The sequence below is a fragment of the Corvus brachyrhynchos genome, unplaced genomic scaffold (genome assembly GCF_000691975.1).
Source record: "Corvus brachyrhynchos isolate BGI_N302 unplaced genomic scaffold, ASM69197v1 scaffold97, whole genome shotgun sequence".
NCBI classification, from domain to species: Eukaryota; Metazoa; Chordata; class Aves; order Passeriformes; family Corvidae; genus Corvus; species Corvus brachyrhynchos.
In genome coordinates, this window is record NW_008239758.1 from 2,613,251 (window position 1) to 2,621,395 (window position 8,145).

Below are 8,145 nucleotides of genomic sequence, written 5' to 3' on the forward strand. Positions count from 1 at the left end.
TTTTTGGTTTTGTACAACATAGCTGCATCTTACACATAAATAACGAAAAATGCTCTATTCAATAAGACAATTGCACATCCAAAGCCCCCTCAAATTCTATATTCCGTTATAATGTACATTCAGATGAAAATAATCTTTTTTTTAAATGAAGATTTTAGCTTAATTATACGTGTCTCACACGTATAATTACCCCTCATGGAATACCAAATCCTAAGAAGATTCTTTCTAAAGCAGACGACGACTCCAGACCTTTTTCCTTCCATATGCCTAAGAAATAATCTCGAAGGTAACACATAACCTGTGTGACTGCATGCTCTTACTGTAGAAAAAGGAAATCCTAAAGGTTTACTGAGGACAGTCTTCTATCCTTGCTACTACCTCCAGAACATCCACATGAGCCGAAACAGTTAAATGGGAGCTCTGGAAGTATGGCAAGTAGTCACACACCTACTGCACGCTTCTTAGTCCATGCCTTTGCTCTGTGTCACATCCACAATCCATCCAGAGACTGCCTTCCCATCCAATATCTGAATCTCCAAGTCCCCGAAACTTATTCTACTTAAATAAGATCCCATACTGGTTTAGCAGCATGGGAGTGGAAGAGGTGGGAAGGGCAAGTCCAAACATCTTTTTGAAAATACAGTTGTCCCAGTGAGAAAAGTATTTCTTTCAAACTAACATGACATACTGTTCTTGGCAGAAAAATATTTTTTAATGACTGTTCTGAAAATGCTTATGGCTATAACGTGGATATATATATATATACACAGATGGAATATAATATATGGAAGGATGTCCCATCCCTGGAAGCGTTCAAGGCCCACCTGGATGGGGCTTTGAGCAACCTGGTGTAATGGAAAGTGTGCCTGCCCATGGCAGGGGTTTGGAACCAAATGATTTTTAAGGTCCCTTCCAATGCAGGGCAATCTGATTCTATAAGCACAGACACAGAAGTATCACTACTGCTGTACAACAGGTCTGCATTACAGCTGAACAATCACCTTAATATCAATTAAATGCATTTCTTTATCATTAGTAGAGGGTCAACATTCCTTTCTTCTACAGTAACTCTTCTCCAATTCCTGAAGTTCCATTCAGAGGAATAGCTGTGGAACAGCTGCAGCACCAAACTTGTGCAACACAAATCAAACAACAGGCTCTACCCAGAGCTTCCTCTCTGGCCTTGGGCACATCCCTCATATGCCTCGTGACTGGTCTACCCCTCTGCAAAGCTCCAAAGCACCCTCCTCAACACAAGAGAAAGACTTTTCCTAAAATTTTTAAAAAAGTGTTTATGTACCATGATCACATAATAACTAACAGAAATACCAACGCTGAAATCCCTCCCTGAAAGCTAAGAGGATTTTTTCCATGCTATTTCAAGACTGTCAGGCAAAAATATTTGCTTAAGAATAGATTCAGTTATGGGCTGGCCTACAAAACTATATCAGAGTTACTCTGGCTTGGAAGAAACACACAAGGATTATTAAGTCCAACTCTTTAGTGAACGGCCCATATGGGGATTGAACCCACAACCTCAGAGCCAGTAGCACCCTGCTCCAACCAACTGAGCAACCTAAACATTAAAGGAGCACACCAAAGGTGCTTCATCCACAGAACACACAAGAGTAAAACTAGGATGAGTGCTTTAGAAACGTGGTATTCCTAAGGAAACACTGAAAACTGTCAAACAACTGTTCCTAACCCACTGCTCACTATCCTATCACAACACGTCAAGTGAACTTTAGCCAACACATTAATAATAAACTCTAGTACTGGCTCAGAAAAGAGTAAAAACATTCTATTTGTCATTCACGTTGGGACCAGATTTCCCGTTTTAAAGATCTTTCCTGTCTGGTTGTCTGCTCTTTCCTTCATTTGGGAGATGGATGTGAAAATACAAGAATCATTCTTTATTGACAAGTCTCTTGCAGAATGGTCTCACTACAGTGATTTCTGTGATATTGTACTACATCACTCATTATTAGAATTATGAGTGAATAGTCTTTCACATCAGATATTAAGAACAACTTTAACTGATCAAAGCAGAAAGCAAGTGAGTGATTCCCACCTGCAAGGTGGGAACAGCAAAATATTTCCTGTCAATTCCCAAAGATAATCCCTACCTTATTTTTACATCCAAGGTGGATTGGATAAAATTTGATTTATTTCAATCCGTCCAGCAAAAAAAAAAGGGTATGTTGGGGTGTTTGGTTTTTTAAAATTTATTAAAAAACCTCCATAAGATGCAAAACTCTTATCATGTAATTTTATGATTTTAGGAAAATAACTCACATTATTCTGCTTGATTTTGTTAGGTTCAAACAATTCAGAGATGCCCAAACTAGAAAGACAACTTTGATTCTTCCTTTCCTGTTGCCCAGTCTCTTATACAGGTTATGATTACTATTGCTGTGACAGAGCAATTGCCTGATATATTTAATTATCATTTTCTGTACAGCTCATAACAAGCTCAGCTTACCTTTAATAGTAAAATAAAGGTACAGCATATCCTGTAATCATAAACACATATGGGTGTATTTTAAAGTTAGTTCTTTTTTTTGCTTGCAGAACTTAGGGAGTGTCTGTTATTTAAAGGAATCAAAACTGCATTTCACATACCTTTTACATGCATTATACCTTAAACATTTTTCTTGTGCAGTTTAGTCTGCACCTACAGGTTTGGTCGGTTTATGACGGTTGGGTTTTATTTAATCCTTTCAAGAAACTTGTTTCGGCAAAGATTTTAGGGTAAACCTCTGTTTTCAGATTTTGCATGTTGTTCTGTGATGCACACACACATATATGCCAACTCATCAAAACAGAAACTGAGAACTTAACCTCAGCACAGGTTTCAAAATCATTCTGTAAGCACAACACATCCAATCCTTAGCACAACTTACACATTTCATTAGAAAACGAGGCCCCATTTCCACTTTGGGATAGAAAACAGAAAGACAGTTCAAGTGTATTACCAACTAAACTAAATTAACTTCAACATATTGCTTCCTTAGAGCATTTTACCAGTCTTTCAAAAATACTTCAAGAGTTCTGTGTTACATAGGATGTGTCATCAGATAAGGGCAGTAAACTTAACCAAATTTAAAGCAAAAAGGGGAAACAAATGTACTAAGTCAGGTCAGACTGCTTACTAAACCAAAACATAAACAGAATTAACTCTCCAGGGTGATTCTCCAGACATCTCAGCACATTTCACAGATGGCTAGTGGTTTCACTGGACAAGTGAGGGAAACAAAAGAGCAACACTAAGTAATTTGTCCAAAGTTATCTTAGGAGATCTTTTTAGGACTATAGATTTCTCAGCTAGGAGGAAATGTTGGTAAAGACAGACAGCAAAGTACCTCCTCTTTTTGATAAATGGCCTTGATCCTTCATAGTGTAAGGAGAGAAAGTGAAACCAAAAATAAAAAAAAAAAAAAAAAAAGAACCATCCATCAATTTAGGATCAAGGAAAGGTGCTGCTAATTTCTCACTGCACTGGACAAGCAGAAGGTATCTCCTACCGAAACTTGTTATTTCTTCTAACAGGAAAGGCTCTTCTGGTGAGCTACAGAAACAATAATGCCAAATAAGCAGTTTGTTGGTGGTGGGTTTGGTTTTTTAAATAGTGATGTGCTTAAGACTCAGTGGAAAATGCAAGCAATAACAAACGAAGTGAACTCCAGAACACAAGACAAGCTCCTTTTTGTTTCAGAAGCAAACAAGAAAGTGCATAAAACAAAGTGCATGCAAATCTATGTGAACACAATTCCTCAGAGATTTCACCCACACAGTACAAATGGAGTGCCAAGCACATACGAACAGCACAAACAGGACTGATAATGCCACTGGTTTGTAACCACAGACAAGAAAGATTTGTCAAACACGGAAGGATTTGGGGGAAGGCTGCTACACTTTCCCTAATCCTTACAACAGAGCACTTGTGATACAAGCTTATGTTTTAACTGCCCTCACAGTATTGAGATTCATTCTAGTCCACATCCTCTAAAATAAATTAGCACCTTGCCACTGCCATCAGTAAATGCAGGGTCAGACCTTAATACAAAATACTAAGTGGTTTGATCAGGCAATCTAAAAGCAAACACTGAAAATACTGCAAGACTGAACTTAGTTTTGAGCGCAACTTTTTCATGTTTGTTCAACCTTTCATATCACAAAGCCAAACAAAACTTTATTGAAATCAACCTTTGATAACCAAACTCAATTCTAAATATAAATTTAAGTCATGCTGAAACATCAGATTTTCAATCAGCTGCCTATTAACAGAAGCATGCCCCTTCAAAAGAAACCAAGATCTAGACAGAAGTCTCTTTTGTGGATATCCCTAGTTTCAATTTACAAAATGTTTTGCAGTAGCTCATTACATATTTCAGTCCAACAATTACAAGTCTTTCAAGACAGCATATATACTGAAGAGCTCCTTTGTTTCTTATATAAAAGCTACTGTAGTCATCAACAGCTGCAAAGACAGAAGATGACACAAGCAGGAACAGACTGGTAAACTTTGTCCTATAGTTATAGCACTGTACATTTAATCTTAGAAAACTTTTTGTTCATTGTAGCTTAATGTCATTCAGCATTTTCCATTAAATAGGATCTCTGTCATCCTGCTCTCAGAGGAGAATGCTTAGATATCAATCTCACCATTTACAGGGTGAGAAAATAGACACAGATGCCACATCTCAGAGGGCTATAATAAAATCAGCTGTTTTACTGTCTCAAAGTCTGGAAACAAGAAGTCTCATCCCAAACATAAAACAAAAATATAGCTCAAACTTTTGGGGTTTTTTTAAGAAAAACAATCCAGTTTCTGAATTCTGGATTTCATCATTTAAACACTATGTTAGTAGTAAGGCAAGTCACAGTTCATCTATTTTAAGATAAACTTTACAAATATGGAAGTCATTGTTTCTATAATTAGTTGCTTCTAAGTGGCAGATACCTCGGGAATGGTAAATATGCAGTCCAACTGGAAACACCAGCAGCAGGCCATTTAACAAAGCACAAAATTTAATCCTCCCTATTTACATTTCACATAGTAATTTCAACACAGCACTTAAAGCAAATACACTATGAAGTGAGTCTTTCCCTTCTCCCTCAGCTCATAAAAAGGGAATCATGCATAATTCTCTTCCCTTTCATAGGATTAAATATCATGATCAGAACATAACAAAGCTAAATATCTAACATTTTTACCTATATATAGAAAACAAGCAAGTGGCACAATGTGACAAGCTGGCATGTTTAAACTCAAGGCCAGAATATTCTAAGAAAAAAAAGGGGAGGAAAATACAACTTAATACTTACCCTTACACAAAGCTTGTCCAAAGGTAAAAAAGCTACCAAAAGGAACCTCTTCACTTACCTACGCTATGGCATTTAACAGTACAAACTCCTAAACTCATGCTATCCATATGAAGTAGTAATACTTTAATGCTTTGTAGAAAGTGTACTAAAAGGATTAATCCAAAGTATTTCTGCAAATCAGTTTCCTGATCTCCACAAACTAGTCAAGGATAAATAATCTTGTGCTCAAACAGTTAAGATGTTCATGGAATCACATCAATAACATTTAAATTCACCAGAGAAGATATTCTAAAATAACACAATATAAAACTCTCACAAAATCCAAACTGTTTTGCCCTTGCAAGGTTCAAGAGAAAGCAATGTGCAAACAGTACAGGAAATCAGACATTTTCCAGTTTGCCTCATTGAAAAACCTGCCATGGGTAAGAAACACCGAAGGAAAACGGACAGGATAAAGAGCACAAAACATTGATCTAGATCTACTTCTATGGCAACCATATTATCAAGCCACCTGTTGAATGGTCAAGAATAGCAGAGGCAAGCAGAACAGGCTGTCTTTAAGCAATACTAAAAGAAAACACAGGTCACTGATTTTGCAACTTCACCTGGTTTCTCAACTGTACTAAAGGAATCAAATGTCTTAATCACGGGGCAAGACAAAAGTATAAGACTGAGAAAAATCAAAGCACAGCAGTACCTTTGAAAGAGGAAGTTGTTTCTCTTTAGTTTTCTACCATATTCTGCTTAGACAGAAAGAGCGTCAGAGGTCATCTGCTGAGTTTTGTCTCTTCTAGGAAAATAACCTACACTTAACTGCTGAAACCCATATGCTTTTTAATGGGAACAGTTTTGTTCTGGTGTAGACAGAAGTAAACTTACCCACTACAAAAATCACAACTACTCCTATCATAAAATAATTGTTTATAAGCAGCTTTATTCTGTTTTCATCTATGTCAGCTGCCAAAATACCATAGAACATATTAAACAAGTAAAACCATACCAGAATTTAGGTAACAGATCTTAAAGGCAATCCAAAAGCAACATGTCCAAATGATCTTGTGAAATGAAATCTCATACTGATTCACTAAGCCAACACCACTGTTTACCCATCAAAAGCAATTGTGATCTTCCTTTACTCTTGAAATACCACGCTAACACAGTACAGTAGTCCTAGCTGCTCATGCTCTAATTCCACAGTAGTTACTGTACTGTGCCCGAGAGAGCATTCTGAGGGAAAGGAAGGAGAAAATGAGTACTGCTAACACACATTTGCAAGCTTTACTATTCATTTATCAGATGTCACGCAGTACAGGTACAGAAATGAGCCCAAATAAAGGAAAAATGAAATGGCTCCCAAAACTGATGCAACCTTACCAAACATGCTGGTAACAATGATTGCATTCAATTCTTACAGCACAAAAGGTTCAAACCCAAAGCATCTAGGAGTCTCCTAATCAAGATGCTACTGCATAATGAGAAGACAAAAGCAATAAGATTGTTGAATCATTTTAGAAACTCATCAGGTATTAATTATTTGTCTGCCTAGAAGCCTTACTAGTGGATAAGGAACCAACAGGACCAGATATGCTACAAACAGAATAAACAAGATGATTCCTGCTTCAGAGCTTAACTAAACCTCCAAGCTGAAATACTGCACTTAGTTAAGACAATCACTCAGAGTCAATATTTTATACTGTAAATAACACAACAACTCTGTGTTTTCACGAACTATTTTGACAAATGAAAAGAGAATGGTTTGATAAGGACATGCGTGTGAACCTCCAGTACTGAAGAGCTCAAGCAACAAGGATAAATATTTCACATGCGTACAGCAGTACTAATTACAGTTGAAACAAAGGGGGGGAAAAAAAAAAAACAACCCACACCAAAATCCAAGATTTTAAAACAAAAAGTTCTACATATTGGACTAACATAAACTTCACAGAATCAGATCCGTTTTTCTACGTGAAGGCAAATAAAAAGCATGAAAAAAAAAATTTAAAATCATTATCACACCAGAAAGCCCAGGGAGAAAGCCACAGTGGGAGCCATACTGTAATAAGACAAACTGTTCACCAACTTCTTTAGACATATGTACAGAATGAAAAGCAGTGTCTCTTTAGACACTGCTTTTATTAGTCATTATCTACTTTGCTACAGGAACCTGTGTTAATTTAGTTCTTAACCCTACTATTAGAACCCCTGGAGACACCAAAGCTGAAAACTAGGAAACAAAGAGCTGTAAATCACCAATTTTCAGCAAAATTCTGCTGAAACAGAAGCTCAGAAGTAATACCAGGCAGCTACAGATGACATCATTCATTTCAGATACATCATTTAGAACTACGTCCCGATGATGAAATATTTTATTGCACATATGTAACAAACCATACAAATTCTTAAGTCCCTGCTGATATTTCTTCATACCTATAATTTAAAAGGTCTTAAGAAAAATGCAAACTGATTACCTCGCACAGGCAAGTTTAATATGGAAGAAAAAAATACAGCGACCTGTAGAATTAGCGAGCTACACCCACGCAGCTACGAGGAGACCATCAGCTATGTCCTGTCACTGAAAACTTCAACCCGACCCTGACGTTTACAGGATTTCAACAAGAGTAACACCTCAATTGTGTTACTAAGTTCTCAAAGAAACCTGCTTCTTTCTCAAGAAACCCAGTCTCTATTAATGACCAGGCAGGTTTAAACTAAATGTCACTAACTACAAGGCTTCCCTAAGGTTGAAACAAAGCCTAAAGGAATAGACGGGAGAAGAACAGAAGCGAGTTTTGAACTCCCTTGGAATTCCCAGAGGAG